The following is an 18206-nucleotide window of genomic DNA, read 5'->3' as shown; positions in this document are numbered from 1 at the left end:
ACGAGAGCAAATGCAGGGTCCTGTACCTGGGGAGGAACAACTGCATGCACCAGCACAGGCTGGGGCTGACCTGCTGGAGAGCAGCTCTGCAGAGAAGGACCTGGGGGTCCTGGTGGGCAACATCTGTCCGTGAGCCTGCAGCGTGCCCTCATGGCCAAGAAGGCCAACGGTGTCCTGGGCTGCATTAGGAAGGGCATTGCCAGCAGGTTGAGGGAGGTGATCCTGCCCCTCTACTCAGTCCTGGTGAGGCCACATCTGGAGTGCTGAGTGCAGTTCTGGGCTCCTCAGGACAAGAGAGACATGGGAGCAGGTCCAGCAAAGGGCAATAAAGATGATTAAGGGACTGGAGCACCTCTCTTATAAGGAAAGGCTGAGGGAGTGGGGCCTCCTCAGTCGTGAGAAGAGTCAACTGAGAGGGGACCTCATCAATGTCTGTAAGTATCTAAAGGGAGGGTGCCAAGAGGATGGATTCAGGCTCTTCTCAGAGGTGCCAAACAATAGAAAAAGATGCAACAGGCAGAATCTGATCCACAGAAAGTTCCACCTGAATATGAGGAAGAACTTCTTTACCAGCAGAACTTCTTTACCAAGCACTGGAACAGATTGCCCAGAGAGGTTGTAGAGTCTCCCTCACTGGAGATATTCAAGAACTGTCTGGACAAAATCCTGTGCCACGTACTTCAGGATGACACTGTTTAAGCAGGGAGGTTGGTCCAGATGACCCACTGTGGTCCCTTTCCACCCAACCCATTCTCTGATTTTGTGTGACTCTGTATTTCGAAAGTAGTAGTAATAACTAAAGTAACAGAAAGCTCTGAAGTACTGAGGCTTGCACTAAAGGTCTCTGTCACAAAAAGCTAACACAATCTACTGAATGGAAAAACAGTAACCAAAGTACAGGTTGAGAATAAAGGACGGTAAAAAGCCTGGAACTACTGTAATATTTCCAAAAAGGAGTCAGATTAGTAACAGAAATAAACAGAAAGCTCTGGAGGACTAAGGCAAGAAGTGTTCACTTGCACTGGAGGTGTCCATTGTAAAAAGCTAGAACGAATTTACTGAATGGCATGACTGCAACCAAAGTACAGGTTGTGAATAAAAGGTGAGGAAAAGCCTGGAACTACTGGAGTACTTCCAAAAAGGATTCTGCAACATTGAAATATACATTGCTGCATGACTGAGGCCAGCAAAAGAAGAGAAAGCTTCAATCTTTTTGAAAAAGTATGGAACTGTATACTTGCAACTAACGAATCCACCAACCCAATCGACTAATGAAGGTAGAGAAACTCATTATCACAACACACCTCCACAGACAGCAGAGGAGGACATGGTAAAGTCTTTCTGGAATTGTCCTCCTTTTATCAACCCCTGGGAAAAAATGTGCATTTTAATTCAAAAAGGTACCTGTAAAAGCAGAATGCCGAACTCCTGTCCACACTCCAAACAGGGGAATGTAATGCTCCAGAGGACTCTGAAAAAAAGACAAGAAAAGAATATGTGAAAAAGGTATTAAAAAAAACCAAAACACAACGTAGCAGTAACACTGCAGGTGCATACATGTCACTGTTGAAGGTCATGACAGTGACATGTGAAGGACACCAAGGCTAGTCCATGCCAGGAGAAGGGAGGGGAGGAAGTGCAAGGCAGCCACAACAGCAATCAGGACTATTTCACATGAAAGGTGAGATAAATGATGACATCAGTGTGGCTGAAGCCTATGAGCTGTGTAATAATAACAACTAATTAAAAGGTCATTTGGGAAGTCTCAGAACACAAGCTCGCACATGACGCAGTACCCGAGGCACGAGATGAAATGTATCTGTGCTGGGGATCAATGAATAAATGCAAACAAGGCCAAATGTCAAAATGCAATTTTTAATTCACTGATGAAGGACAACACAAAATTGTGCCTTTCAATTTCTTGTTATAGATATACAATCCCTTTTGTTGTGTTTTTGTCTATTTCCAAATGAAGAAGAGAGAAAATACTGCAAAGAAGAAAACACCACTATTTCTATGATACAAATCTAGTAGAGTATAGAATCAGTTACTTGTAAAGTAACTGAGGGAAAATATGAACATGTAAATGTTAGTGTTATTTCAGGGCAGCTGCTAGTAGATTTTAACATGAAAATATGGAATCTACAGTGATGATCTGTTTTCCCATATTCAAAGCTAAGGTCAATGAGCAAAGTATTTGTGTTTAAAAATCCTCCATACCTCTCCTGCTGGGAGGGCTGACAGGATATGTTCCAAACTAACAACAAAAAGCATCAAATATCTACTCTTTAATTTTTATACGTCTGTATGTAAAAGTTTTGCTTTTTTTTCCCCTTAGACTATTTCCCTTTTCTAAAACATTTTAGACAATACTTTTTTAAACCACAGCAGTATTGTATTTACAAAACACTACTCCTGTCTAGTCAATCAATACATCTTTCATTTCATTCATTTCACTGCAATACCTTCTCCTTTTTCTCCCCGGAATTATTAGCTACTTTTTCGAGATTTAAACCAGTTATTAAAGTCCACACAGAAAAAAAAAAATCCAAACCTTTGTATTTTGTGTCACCTGCTAAAAATAATTCCAAATATCTTCACAATAAATTGGCTGACAGAAAAGCATGTAATTTTAAAATTTTGAGATCGTATTCCTGTAATTAAGCATTTGTGTATGCAATAGGTAAGGGAAAAATAAGTCAGTGTACTCATTTGGGAGGAAAACAGCTCTGCTGTGGGATGCAGCTTTCTATACATCTTTTCATGTGCAAAAAAAGGCAGTGATGGAGGAAGGGAAGAAGCAGTTTTCCTCTCTGCTTTGGGGCTGGTGACAGCCAGCAGAAGGGCAGAAATGCCAAGCTGAGGAAGACCCACTATCACAATGACTTTTAAGAGAGCTCCAGAACGCAGACACCACTTAAGGCATACAACAAAAAGTTTTCTTCTTCCCATACCAACAAGAATACACTTTTATTTCCTAAATGATACAAGTATATAGGCATAATAACTTACATACATGTGGTTTACTCCAATAGTAGTAATTCAAACAGATACATTTATGATATGAAAGTCACTGTGAACTGTATAGTGGAATATGTTGTTTAGTGAACAGCAGTGTACACTTTGTTAAGAATGTACAGCCTATTTTATCTTCTAAGTGTTAGAGAGAGGTCACAGTGATAAAAAATGGAAGTATTAATACTGGAGTAGTTCTTGAACAGTGAGTTGCCATAACCCTATGGTGCCACAATAAACATACTGCTCCAGGTCTCAAGGATTTCCTGAGGGGGTATCCATTAAATTGTGAAACTACCAGGAAAGGACATACCACACGGGCTTCACTGAGCTTGGCTCTGGACCCAGGACAGAAATGACTGAGGAAGATATACATACAAAGCTCAAACAGATAAACATTCTGCGAAGCTTTTAGTGCATGACTGGTTTCATCATTCACGTCACGGAACAAAACCCCAACAATACTATTTAGCATCTGCAACAGCAGTGTGCACTGACAAAACTGTCAATGGAGAAAGCTTATAGAGTGATGTGGAGGCAGACCAAGTTCTGAACTGCCTAAGTTACAGGCTGTGTAAGTTTTTCAACATAACACACAATATTCTCAAGACTACACGTCTCATGCATGGGATCATGAAGCACCAGTGTGGACAACCCTCTGTGTGGACTCATGTCTCTGCCAGCAGGACAGCAAATCCCCAGACAGGCAGCACTGGTAGGTGCAGGATGAACAGCCCAAGGCAGAACCATGTACAAACTGCCCTGTTTAAGCAGATGTTCTGGTAATAAATATCCAGTAGCACTTTATCAGTCCAAGATAATGTCCCTCAGCAACACATTTCAGACAAACCTCTCAATCAACACAACACCCGTAACACAGCTAAGAAGGGCCACATACACCACAGTGAATATTTTTAAACATTAACATGGAACTGGAGGCAAAAGTAGAGAAAGTGAAGAGTATACATAAATTTCAGTAGAATTTATGAGCAAGGATTTACCAGGATAAAAGCACCAGATCCTTCTTTCCGAGTTTAATACACTGTTTAGCATAAGAGGTGTCACATGAATATTTTTCAAGTTCTAGTAACTTGCGCTGTTGCAGTGAACCATGGCTAAAGCCAGGGCCAGTGTGGCTAAAGCCAGGGCCAGATCAAGTGGACGCAAATGTCCATTGGTTTGATGCTGCCACAGCCCAAAAGCCCTGAGCATTCATAAGGCTGTGAAAAAAATATAAATCTGTGCCTTACCATTGGTGCAGCCCTCCCCTCCCCTTATTTCTCATATTTGGTTATATTTCCAGAGAGTTCTATATTCTTCAGTAGCTAATTGGCCCTTGTTACTCCTCCCCGCCTACCCCTTCTCCCATTTGCTGTAATTCCTTCTCCCCTCCTCAGTAACGCCCCCTGGCTGGTGTTCCATTGGCTACTGTGTGTTTTCCACACCCAAATTGCAGGGGGTACGAGACCCCCTGCAAGCCATGCGGTCTCGGCTTTATCTGTGGATTTCCCATTTCTTCAATAAACCCCTTCCCCCACGAAAAAGTCCCTCCGCTTTTTTCCTACCTCCTTCTCACACCTTTGCCACCGGTGGGCAAGGTGAAGCCGACCCAAAGCTTCGCCTGCCCTCCTGCGCCGCCGCCGGCTCCATCGCCCCCCGTCCGGAGCAGCCCGAAGACTGCCCGGTGCCCGGGACAGTGCGCAAGTGCAATTCTCATGTGTTTAGCAAGCACCATGCCAGACCCCTCTCACAGAATTTTGGTTCCTCCAGCTACCTCCCTGTGTGGCCCAGTTCCATCGCAGAACCCAGAAAGGCCACCACCAAGTTACATACACTCGTTTTTCTCCATGAAAACATGAAAGTAAGATGATAAATAGACAAGAAATAGACTCTGCTTGTCCTGCTCCTTCTGTGGAATTTGCAGTATAATACATGACCAGCCTTTCACTGGAAGAACCAACCTACTTGTGATAAACCACCACCAAATGCTTGACCTCCAAGAAGGCAACAGAACATGTCTGACAGCTACTGTAATTGATTCTTAGGTGCTTTTTAATTCTTTCTAGGATTTCTTCCTGGATCTGGAGGTCCAGGATTTCATTTCTCTTGTAGTTGTATGATTCAGATGAAAATACAGCACAGTATGTTGCTGTACAGTTTTACACTGGATGCACAGTAGAGTTTGAAAATGTTTGCTACCGTTGAGAGCTCCGTGCTTCTTCCTGGTGATGGACAGACCTGCTCCCTGCAGGCAGGTGCAGTGGGGCACAGCTGCCATGGTGTGCACTAACAGCTGTGCACAGTCACCATTCCATTCCTTTCTCATTTACACTCTTTCTTAGATCTTTTTTCCCCTTTAAGTAACTTAACAAGGTCTGTGCAAGCAGATTTGTAGCACAGAATCATAGAAGTGTTCGGGTTTGAAGGGACCTTAAAGATCATCTGGTTCCAAGTCCCTGACCATGGCCAGGTACACCTTCCACTAGACCAGCTTGGCTCAAAGCCCCACCCAGCCTGGTTCACTCCAACAGGAAAGACTGATCTCCACAATACTTTCTTTTAGGAATATTAAGTGTCCCCACAGTACTTCTCTTAAAAGTCAATGATGGATATGGTGATATAGTGCCAAACACATGGCAGCTGAGATACGTACAAAGAACTGATTGGTCACTGGCTCCTACTAGACAGGTGGAAATGGCCTCAACATGAATAATTAAAGCAACTCTCCTTATCTTTTCAGTTCTCTTTGGGGAAAAAAAAAAAGAGAGAGAGAAGAGTAAGAGAAAGAAAAATCAAAAAAATACTCTAAACCATCTGAGATCCAAAACAACAGCTGGTATCAGACTTCTCAAAATCACAAAAAATCATGACACTGAGTGACAGACACAAAGCTGGTTTCCCTTCTAAGCTTCAGCTAAGATTTAATCTCCTCTGTATGGGCAGAAAATGCCTCACGCCTAGAGAGGGAGCACCTAAACCAAGATAAACTCTGGACTAGACTCAGACTGTAAAAAAATATTAACTTCAATTACATGGGCGTGAACTACCACATTGTCCTCTGAACTGACATTTCTCTGTAGCTTTTTTCTCTATAAAATCCCACACTCATTCAAATTTCTCTCCAAAAAATCCATCTGGAACACCTAGAAAAACAGTCCACAATGGCCGGGCAGCTGGCATACTGCAATGGCTCATTATCCTAATTTCAACAGGAAATCTCTTATCTGCTGGTGAAATCAAGGTCAGGTGGAAAATTTTAACAACCAATGTGAGGAGAACTGTTGATCTTAAATTTATGTTTGTAACTAGATAAATTCTAAACATTTTTACCATTTTTTAGGTATGTATTTTTTTGACCATTTGGGAAGCAAAAGGATATGCAAATCGTTCAGGAAGGAGTGATGCTCCTTTTCAAGACTGACTGACTTAGGGACATCCATACCCAGGCTGGGTAATGGCAGGACAGAAGCTCTTCTGCCATTTGTGGTGCCAGGCCATTCTAGTAACACAACACATTTAGTAGACTCATTAAACAATATCTTCATAATGAGGTCGAGACCTTTAGAACTAAGAGTCATTGAAATGCAAATGTAACATACAAAACTACAGAAAACTCCACTTGGTTCCACCAGTGATCCCTTTAGCTGGTCCCTTGCCAGTTCAATATTCTTACAATAAAAAGCACCCATGATATGAGAAAAACAAATCTCAGAGTCCTGTGACTGGCATTGCATATTAAAAATTTAAAAATCTTAAAGGAAGGACTGACCAAAGTGTTTGCCATGTAAACAAGGGCCCAGTGAGGATTTTAAAATGGAGAACGAGGCCAGCCTAACAGCTGGATTTCTTATTTGAGATACATCTGAAGAATGGAAGAGACATCTGTCCTTGGATATTATCAGCAGTGGGACATATAACAAATTCTCAAAGGCATTGTCAAGGACACATCTTCTTCAGCATCTCTTAACTCAAAAGCATGGTGTGCCCCGTGCCTGAGGTAAGCACGAAGGCACTGTGGTAAGGATTCAGGGAGTGTAGTTGATGTTTCCTATTTTTACTTGCTGGAAAACAGAGAGTTTGCTTCCTCAGCCTGGCTCCTCTTCAGATAACCACAGCCTGAGAATTGCCAAAGCTTATCTCACTTTAATCTCAGAGATATGAATCTTAATGAAGAATAATTAAAGCAAAGGCTGTTTCACTTTGCTAATGGAAACTGAAATGAAAGAAAAATGGAATGAAATTATTATAAAACAATTTTCAGGTAGGCAACATCATGCCAACTAAATGCATCTTATAAAAAGCTAAAATATTTATACCTAAATATACTTTCTATAGCTGCTCTGCTTTTTGCCTTCATGCAGGTTCAGAGAAATTTCATCCTTGAACATTAAAATCATAGAAATACCACAACAGGGAAAGAGAAAACCACACATGAAACTTTATTTGAACTACCTGGATGACAACGAATTTTAATTAGGAGACCACACACCAACATGTGCAGACACACAGAGAGGAATACACTGTGCCCAAGCTGGCCAGCCTGTAAATCAGTGGAGAGGGAGCTCGAAGCTGCTGCCCATGCTCTGCTGAGGAGTACACAGTGCATGGAATACAGCAGGAGGTGGGAACCACAAGTTGCACGGCAGAGAAGTTTACTTACAACATGTTTCCCATGACTGAAAAAAAACAATTATGTTAAAACATCTTTCTTTGCAAAAATAGTAATCGCACTGCTTTTTTGAAGAAAGTACCATAATAGAGGGGAAAAATGAAACAAATGCCAAACAATCAAGGCAGTTACACAGCCACAAAAGAGAAATGGAAATGTTTAAGGGAATGAAATTCAATTAATCACTGACCTTTGCCTGAATGAAACACTGGGAAATTTTGCTGGCTTTGGTACTGCCAGCAAAGGTGATTTAAAAAGTTTGATGGTTTATATGAAATAGTCATACTTGATGTGTCAGTGATCTTGCTCAAAAAGTGTACCTAGTATTTCCCATTATGAAATCCTCTATATTTTCACTTGCATAGCTGTGGGTTTTTTTGTGTTTTGTTGCATTTTTTTTAAAGAGTCTCACATAATTATGATTCACAAAAATAGCAGGTAACCTCTCATTCTGAGAATTAACACTGAACAGATTTTTTAACAAATCTAATTTTATTCAGTTTTGCCTAATCTACCAAAAAAGAAAACCAAATTTTGAAATAAAGAACTTAAGTTGGAGCAGTGTAATTGGAGCACATTTGAAGCTTATTATCTTTCCCAACAGTTAGTCCATGTTATAGATATAAAAATGTTTTTATAAACAGATATACTTTTTCATAATTTTTACCAAAGAAAAAGGAAGATGAATTCAGTGAAAAAGTTAGGCCTGTATTTTTCATGCAAATGCTTAATTAAGCCTAAAGTCAGAGATTCTGTGCATACTTTCAAGAGGTACTTAGCATCCAGAAGTCAAACTGTGACCATGAAATAGGTGCCTGGTGCCTGTGGAGACCAAATTTAGCAATTCAAACTGGAAGGTACAAAGTTGAAGACTGCCCTTTGAAATATTAGACTTCATGCACTTTTACTACATAAAGAAGGCACCGTGCAAGACGAAGGAGCATAGTCCATTCCTCCTCATATCCCTGGCCCATCACCCTTGGCAGTAGATCATACACATCTCTTACCAACAGCTCTTGCTGAAGAGGAGGAGATGAAAACAGGACTTAGCTGCATATGTGCTTCAAGTACCAAAAGGAGATTCTTGCTTCCTGTCTACAAAAGAATCCCTTTGATTTTTATGCAGCTACCTAATTAAATTTCACTGTGCATATTAAGTTTTCAGATGTCTAGCTATTTTATGCTCAGCCCCAAATCAAAAGAGCACACATTCATAAATGACCTTTTCACTAAAAGAAACCAAACCAAAAACAAAAATAAGGTTTGTTGTATGCAAAGATATCCCCCACTCTAGTTGTTTCCTCAGTTCAACCAAGGAGAAGAGATCATGCACATAACTTCTAACTAGGTCACAGACCCTACCTTTCTAATATTTTATTCATGTACCTCATAAAAGGATGCACATTATTTCAAGTTCCAGGAGGAGCATCATGCTATGAGCAACAGCTCTTCGCAAGTGCTGCAATACTGTGTTGGGATTACTTTATTTTAGGGATGGAGAGACAGATCCAATTTCTTCAGTCAGTGAGAAATAACAACATAAAATCAAGTTGTCACTCTTGACATACTATTTGCTTTAACTTATACTCAATAGTTCCTTGATGAGTTGGTGGATTACTCTAAAAGAATTCTCAAATATACTTGTAAGAAGAAAATGCATTGTCCAAAGTCTAAATTAACCACACAGAACTTACATATATATTAGACAATACCTAATGGTCACAATGTTTTTAGAATATATATACAGAATAACTGTGTGTGAGTTTTCAGCTGGGAGATAGTGGATATCTTAAAAAATTACATGAGAATTCATCAAGTGCCATAGCTCTCTGCTCATTAACCAGGATTGTCCAAGTATGCCTGATCCAGTTTCTTAGGATCTTTACAGTCTGATGTCTTCTTTCAGGCCAGTATTTGTTACATCTGATTCACTAAGATTTAGAAATTCTATATTGAAATTTTCTTTTTTCTCTCCTAGCTAGAAAATGTTGGATATCTACAACACACTCAGCACTGCTGAGAAAGACAAGGGCCTTTGCAGAGGTTAAAAGCAGGCTCTGGGCACTGAGCCAGTCTCCAAATGTTCTTTGCCCTGCTAAACTGTGTTTGGATTTGCTGTGAGAGTATACAGTATCTGCACAGAAACTCTTGAAATACCAGGGGCAACCTAATGTAAAAAATAGAAAAGCAGCAGAAGAAACTATTTAAGAGCCATTTTTCCACTTCATTTGCTAACAGAATATGACTTACACATAGATACTGGACCTAGAGTAGCATCCGCCTTTTTGGGTTGGATGCTTGCATTTGACTGCAGAATATTTAATTTTACACTGCACAACATGTTTTAAGTTCTTCAGGAAAAGAAGTCAGGATCAAGTCTTGCTGGATGGGGATAGCTGTAAAAATGAACATCATGAGAGATAAAAGCAACTGAGTTAAGAATTAACCGTTGCTTTTTTTCTTTTCTATTATCATACAAAGATTTTGGTGTGACATCATACTCCATGCAAGCACTTGAAAATGTTACTCTTTTGGAGATGTCGTGCAAAAAGGTGAAAAAAGAAAGAGCTTAAGGTCAGTTGACATGAAAAGAGAAGCCAGTCTCAGGGTACACAGGGGATGCAGCAGAGAGAAGAATTTTTCTTGTAGACATGCTGCCTGGACCAGCACGGGCTGACCAGTGCCAGACCCACGTTGACCCACCAGAGCCAGTTGTGGAGCTGGAGCATAGGAGGAGAGGGTGAGGGCACTGTGTTTGCTCAGTCCTGAAAAGAGAGGGTTACAGGGAGACCTACCCACCATCTGCTACTGCTTGATGGGAGGGGACACAGACTGTCCTCAAAGGTGCACAGAGAGGGAGGGGAGCATCGACCAGAGCTGCAACATGAGATATTACATGGCAATATAAATGGGAAAAAACTCTTTTTATTTTCAGGGAGGTGAAACACTGAAACAGAAGTCCAGAGGGTTGGCTGGACTTTCATCCTTGGAGATGCTCAAAGCTATTCTGTGCATGGCCCTGAGCAACCTGATCAGATGGGACTCAGGCTGGTCAGCAGGATTGACTAGGTGACCTCTGCAAGTCCCCTCCAACCTATACGATTCTCTGATCTCATCTTGCTACCTCTTGCTTCAGTGGTGCCAAATGTCAGTGTTTCTTTGTCTCACCCTCTCCTCAGCAGCAGATGATCCAGACGTGGAAGACAGAGTAACAAATAAGTGTTTAAATTAATCACCATCTATATCCACTTCTTTCCATTTCTCCTTTTCTCCATGCTTGAAAGACTGGAATATTTGCTTCTCAGTATGCACTGGGCATTTCCTCTGCTCTTCTGCTTTTTGCATCTCTTGGTGATTTACTTGCCAACAGGACACAAAACAGGATAACTTGAGAAAATCAAGAAAACATGAGGAGGAGAACAAGAACTGTATAGAGAAAGAAAAGCATCATCTCTTCCTTTTTAGCAGCAGGCACCTGTAACTTATTCAGCAAGGCAGCGACTTAACGGGCAGTGCTGTGCAGGACTGCTTTGTGTACAGCATTAAAGAATCAGTTCAGGAAAGGGGGTGAGAAGGACAAAAGCTGCTAATACCAGTGTTTAACTGTCAGTAGAGGCTAAACAGAGGGCTGATGGGCTGTGCCATTCTGTGCTGTCATGCTGAATATGTTCCCCAAATTCCCTGTATTGGTGATACAGGTATGCAGGGACACTCATGATATGGTGGGACAACATCAAGTGACAGGTATAACAAATACTGCTATTTAGAAACTGTCGAACCAAAGGAGATGTTCTGATGCCCCAAAACATGTATTAGGCAGGGAAATTTCCAAGGGTACTCCATAAAGTTTTGTGGTATGTATCACATGGACCGAACTAGCCAGTTCAATAGTAATGACATGTTCTGCTCCTTGCAGCTCATGTTGAGGCAGAACCTCAATGATTTAGTGCAATGATTTAGTCAAAAGAAAATAGAAGATATGCAAGCAATGGTTAGGCTGTTTGACTCTCCGCAGTGTTTCTGCCAGGAGTACAAGCAAGAACATACCAATATTTGCAGTGATACAACTCAGTACCTGTATTCCCAGCAGACACTGAGCAACAGAGATCATTGAATAAATTTTTTCTTTTTAGAGAAGGTAAATAATAGCATTATTAGAGACTGACAGAGGACAAACAAACTAAAGCAACTCAGCAAACCCACACAAAACCTGGGTAATTAAACTCCTGTTTTTCACAGCAAGGATGCCTGGAATCTCAACACTGCAAAACATGTGACTCTCTTCCCCCATTCAATTTTCCTTAAATCAGCTCTTTTCTTCACTATCCCAACCAAACACAAACTACATTTTGAAAGGATCCATTTTAAGAGATAAGCGCAACTCCATAATGAAGCTACTGAAATCAAAGCCCAATCCTCTGGTACTTTGTCACATGGCTCCTGGGAAATGCTTCTGGGAGTCATTAAAGAAGCAAGTACTCAGTGGCTCTCATCTTAAAGATGTTCAGTGCAAGACTCACAGCTATCTTATCTGCTAGTTACTAATGCATAGAAGCAAACTGCAATGGTAATATCAATGTGCTCAACACCAGTGAATTTACAAACAGCTTTGCACTGCAGATATTGTCCACACTGGATGTTAGCCATGGTAATACAAATGTGGTTTAAGGTTGGTAAGATTTCCAGCCAGTGTCTCTGCACTGACAACAATCTCTTCTTCAGTTCATTTTCTCATCTTATTGTCTATGCTGTCATTATCCAATCTGACTATTACACCAGCATACCAGGAACCCGCTCCAAAGGAGTACTTATGAGGGTGGAAATGTTTTACTTTAAATATTTTCTATGAAAGAATAAATGCATACAGTTTCCACCTCTGCATCTTTGTTTTCAGGATCCAAGCATTATTAACAACTCTTTTGATAAGGAAACTGTTACTGTTTTTACACAATAAGAGGTGGTGCTAAGGATTAATAATATGTATATGTAATGTTTATTAATTTCATAATGAACAACTTATTTGCACTTATTACCTATATCTCAGCTACAAAGACAGCACAGCTGCCCTCCACTAGTCACCACAGTCACATTGCTTTAATCCTACAATTCCTCCACCAAAACTCACGGTTAAGAAAAGCTCAACCAATGTAAACCGCATCACTTCTGAATCGCTGCTTTGTGAGCTATGGGAAAGCCATAGCAGCCACAATGTATTAACTGCAAAGCACTACACCTATCCTGAATTCTCCTTCAGCAAACAGCATACCTGGTGGGACCTAGCACCAGAGCAGCAATAGCTGGGAGGCAGCCAAAGCAGTGCCTGCCCTTTTCAGCCCTTTCAGCTGGCCAAGATGCTGGTGGATGGCTCACCTGTTGGATGAAAGCAGCTCAGAGTAGGATCACCCTGGGAAGGGGCTGTGTTACAATAGCTCTCAGCATAGCTGACTGCTGCAGTGCTTGCTTTGCAGAGGTGCTCGCTGCTGTGACAAACTCTGGAGCAAGTCCCAGGAAGCAGGAGTGGCGAGAGGCAGGCAACGCCAGCCCAGCCCAGCCCAGCCCAGCGGAAGCAGAGGGCACCGTTTACACTGCAGGTCAGCTCCTGTTCCCCTGTCTGACAATGGCAAATCTCTTTGTCACTTGGCAGTTCTGGGAACAGAATATTATCTTGTGAAATTACAACGCTGTTTTAATGCTACCATTATTAGCATTGTCTTCAGACAATAAAATGTTCTTTTGCAGTCGCTGTGGGCTCCCAGCAGTGAATACACACTGAGTCACCCTACATTAACTTAAATAGCACAACTGTGTGAACACATGTTCTTCAGTTAAATCTACACACACTCAAAAGTAAAAATAAGCAGATTTCCAAGGAAGAACTCACCTTCTACACAATGCAAAAGAACCCTCACTGTGTGCTTCCACTGATGCCATGAAGATTTTTGCCTTTTCTTTTATACCCGTTATACCTTTTTACAGCTTCTGTATTCCCAGTGCTTTTTGCCTACGTTCTTGGACTTGTTTGTTAAGCTAAGAGACTAAACATTTTAGAAGCTTCGTAGCTAGGGATCAGTGTGCCCCAGACCCCAAGGTCCTCTCCAGAACATATTCTGTAAACCAAGATAGAACCATCCAGGGGAAGGTTCCTTGGGGAGGGGGGGGCTCACCTGAACCTCTCATTGGGGAATCTTTGATAGATATGCTAATTAGTAAAGCCTATAATGTTATACCCAATGTTGGGGGGGACACACGGAAGAAGAAAGACAGAGACACAGGGAAAGACTTGGTGGGGTACATCTCGATGCATATGACCTGGACGTGTATACCTAAGGATCCTTAAGAATAAATACCAAGGTAAAATCCCTTTTCCCCTTCTAACCGTGTATGCCTCTTGATTTTAAGACCAGGAAAAGGCATCACCACAACCTCAACAAACATGTGGCAAAAGGCTTAGTAAGACTACTCTTATTTTCTGATCTGGTAGTAAATGAGTACACAAAGCTGCCCCCAAATGGTTATGTAATTTAAAAAAATGCATGTGCCTAAACCTGGCTTTATCTATCCCAGGACCTTCACAACACAAGCAGAGGTGGCACCAACAAGCAGCCACCGTGCACCATGATGCCAACACAGAGCAGCTTCCGTTCCCCTCCTTTCCCTTCAATTCAGAACAGCATCTCTCAAGAAGAATAATTGCTCAGATGCTTTCTCAGTATCTGTAATAACATACCCTTCATGTTATGCTCAACCCCATTCAGAGCAGGAGATACCCAGAAGATCTCAAGGTGGAGCACAAGGACAGTCTACTGCCCAGACATTCGCTCTAATCATAGAGCTCGCTGTGCTGCCAATCCACCATGCACTGCTGATACCAATGCACATAAAACCAAAGCAAACAACTGATCTGTGTTCAAACTTGTCTGTGCTTCTGCCCTGTAACTAAACCGTCACTAGGAATAGAAACTGCATAAAGTAAGAGATTCCGTACCTTGAAATGAAACTACAGAAGGCACAGAGGGTTAAAATGAGCACACTTCTTTTTTTTTTATTGTTTTACACCTCTGAAACCATCCAGCACAGTCCTCCTCACACCAAAGCTGCACAGCTGCCTGCAGGCACATTATTTTACACTTCCTAAAACAAAACCTCCTACGTCTAACAGCTCTAACACACAACCAGATATACCCCAGCCACATATCGTCATTTTAAAAGGATTTTGCTGTCGTGTGCACTCAAAATACTGGGCACTTAAACAACTGTCCTGCCTGATAGAGCATTACTTCAGTACGATATGAATTCAAGGGATGCAAATTGAGGCAAATAAAGCATTCATTACACTGAAGATACCTTAATTCCCTTTCTCTAAGAGGAGTTCTGATGTGCTCACCAGAAGCTCCTGTCCTTGCCTTACTTCTTGCAGGAACTTCTCTGTCTTCCTGTCCAGTAATTCCTCATGGACAAGAGCTAGGAAAAGGAAGTCCCCAATTGCTTGGCAGTTTTAAGCTCAAGTTAGAAAACACGAGTAAACAATACAGCATACAAAAGTGTTCAAGTGAAGATCTAGCTATAGGAAAACTAATACTAATAAAAAGCCTTTGTTTTTTTACCACAGAGTAAATCTGAGGGGGACGTAGTTTCACAACTCCCCTACGTTTTCAATGTCTCCCTCTCTACCTCAAAGCAACAGTGTCTAACTTAAAGAAAAGCTGCTTTCTTGCCTCACTGTGAGGAAAGCTGTGGACTGTAACTTCTTACATATCCAGAATGAAGACAATACTTAAAAATCTGAAGAAACAGATTTTTTACCCCCATACTGGAATCCTTAATTTCTGCAATTGCCTGTACAGACCAATGAACAACGTTAGACAAACAGCCAGCAGTCTTAAACTTCACTTAAGCCCCGTTTTGGAGCTAGATGCGAGGAGCTGGCAGCTGGCCACCTCATCAGGGACCAAGGCGACAGGACACACTATCTTTTGGAGCTGCTTTTACCCTACACTGATTTCCTCTGTTCTCCCTGGCAGGTCTCTTGTGCACCTGTGCAATGCAAGCCTGGTTATCTCTGCCAGCCCAAAAGAGCCGAGCCCAGCCCACAGGGTCCCTCCCCATGGCTGAATTACAGCCAGAACGAGTGTGCCCTTGTCCAAAACATACACTGTGTGCCGAAGGTTTTGTGACTGCTGGGGCTCCCTTGGGTCCCCATGGCACAGTTTATGTGGCGGGCAGAGTCAACAGCTTCCCCAGTTCTCTCTTCTTCACCCAACAGCAACAAAATGCAACATGTCCTGTGCATGGAAAGTGGCTGGAACAGCAATGCCAGAGATACTTGGGACACCTCAACCTGGTGAAGAAGGGTAGCACGCTACAGTCACCAAACACTCATGAAAGCTTATCATACTCACCACGGAAACTAATGACTTCAAGCCCACGGACACAGGGGAAGGAGTAGGGATGAGAGAAATTTGTAGGTGTTTGCACCCAGGTCCCTCCTGCCCTTAAGTTTATTGCTCTTGCATGGATTTCTTTCCCCCAGATGAGGCCATTGAAAGCCTTGCAGGTCATGGGGGGGCTGGTGTCACCCTTGCATGTGACAGTCCACTCCTTCCAGACAAGGGAGCCAGAAACAACTACTCCAGTACTGAACACAACTAGCGTAAATGACAAAGTAGCAGCAGGATTGAGGGAAATGTTAACACAGTATTCCTGAGCTAACGTTTTCTCTGTTCGACATCACTACCAGGGAGGGAAGGGAGCAAGGTTTCTGGGGCAGGTTGTTATGGCAGCCCTGCACTGCCTTGCATCAAGATTGCCTAAATGGCAAAGTGCAGCACATTCAGCTGAGGGCTATCTCCTCCTGTAAGCCACTGCTGCTTATGTGGAATCAAGATGGATGTTTTTAAACACGCTTCCTAACTGTTGGTATTTTCATAGTAGTTGCCAAGCAGGTGAATCTTTCAAACAATACCATGTAAAAATGACATAAACCCTCAAAATTTCAGGTCAGACAATTTGCTCTCCTGCTTAACACCCCAGACATTTCAAACAAGGAGAGATGTGAAGTGCACAAGGGTAGTCTTCTAGAAAAGCTGCCTTTCTGGGGCTTACACCTCATCCTCTGCAGCTCCTGGAAGGCTTATGCTTCAACCATGTGAAAATGTTATCACTTATTATTACACTATATTTCACGCTCAATATTTATGCCCTTTTCTCCAGTACCAAAAGCTCATGTTGATACCTTAAACTTTACTGTGCAAATGCAAGACTTCTATTTTTGGGATGCCTTTTTATTTTTTTCCTTTTCTGTCTTCCCCCTCCTCCCTCAGACAGGAAAGTAAGCTTAAGATTTATTCAAAAATCCAAGAGCAATGCAGTCTTGTTGAAAAAACATCTAAGATGACAAAACACCCTGAGAATTAAAATATATTAAAAACACCAAATTTTTTATTTCACACATTCAATCCTAGAGTGATTTTTATTAGCCTACAGAACATTAAAGCCTTGTAAAGTCAGATTTACAACCGAACTTGAAACAGCCCCATCTATAGCCTATGAAGCGCTGTTATAACACAAATTCTAAGTGTCAAACTTTAGTGAATTATGTAACTCAGAACTTCCCCTCTTTTTTAGCTGTAATGTTATATGAAAAGAAGCTATCACAAAAACTGCCTGACCTTGTGCTGTAAATATTGTATTATTTTATTTATCTCACAGCTGTCATGAAAGTAAAAGTGAAAAACCACTCATTAAATTGCTGATTTTGTGTACTTTTTTGAAAGCTTGAATTTCATTATGAGTTCTGGATTAAAATACATGGATAAAAGCAAAGGGATAAGATAAAATAGGAATGAGTAGGTAGATCAAAAATCAGGTTTTTAAGCTTTGTATTGTAAAATGCATGGGAGGCAACAGTCAACAAGAAATATCTGTCAAAACCACCAATTTGGGCAGTATTCAAAATAAAGAACTGCATATTTCTTCTTGTTAGATTCTCCTAGTTTCTTGTAATTGCTCCAGGACTTCAGCACAAACATAGAATATTCTGATTTTTGGGCACAATCTTTGGGTAAATCTCTTTTGTTTTCTTCTCAGTAGCTAAAAATAAAATCTAGCACGTATTAACATTTACCTAATTTCTACAGTTCACAAAGTGAACAAATAATGCTCATTCTGAAGAAATTTATGTCAGTAAATATGCAAGACCTACATGCATACATGCATTTCTCTTGAAGTACATAGAAGCCCAATAACATGGAGTAAAAACCACACAGAATTGCTAAATAAATCTGTAAGTGCTACATTTTCACAGTGAAGCACCACATTCTATCAACGTTACAGCTTTTTCATGTGATGTCATGCATGCACTGGAAAGATAAACACATACCATGCTGCTAGTGAAAACTTCTATACAAGATCGTGATCTTTTTTTACATTACCTTACTAATCCTTATAAAACTGCTTTTCTTCCCCACTTGAATTCAGTTATATTCTTTCATTCATCACCAGTAGAAAACAAGTAACTGAAATG

At 41.2% G+C, this 18206-nt stretch overlaps 1 protein-coding gene across 2 annotated transcripts in view; it reads right to left on the bottom strand.

Annotated features, from left to right (window-relative positions):
• Positions 1–18206, bottom strand: part of FAM110B (family with sequence similarity 110 member B) — a 115064-nt gene that overhangs the window by 17555 nt on the left and 79303 nt on the right. For both annotated transcript variants that reach the window (XM_082294681.1, XM_082294682.1), the window contains one exon: positions 1405–1471. The gene's annotated coding sequence lies outside the window, so the exon portion shown is untranslated. The remainder of the gene's footprint in view (positions 1–1404; positions 1472–18206) is intronic.

This window comes from Coloeus monedula, assembly GCF_965178545.1.
Source record: "Coloeus monedula genome assembly, chromosome: 1".
NCBI lineage: Eukaryota > Metazoa > Chordata > Aves > Passeriformes > Corvidae > Coloeus > Coloeus monedula.
This window is presented reverse-complemented; position numbering and strand designations above follow the sequence as displayed.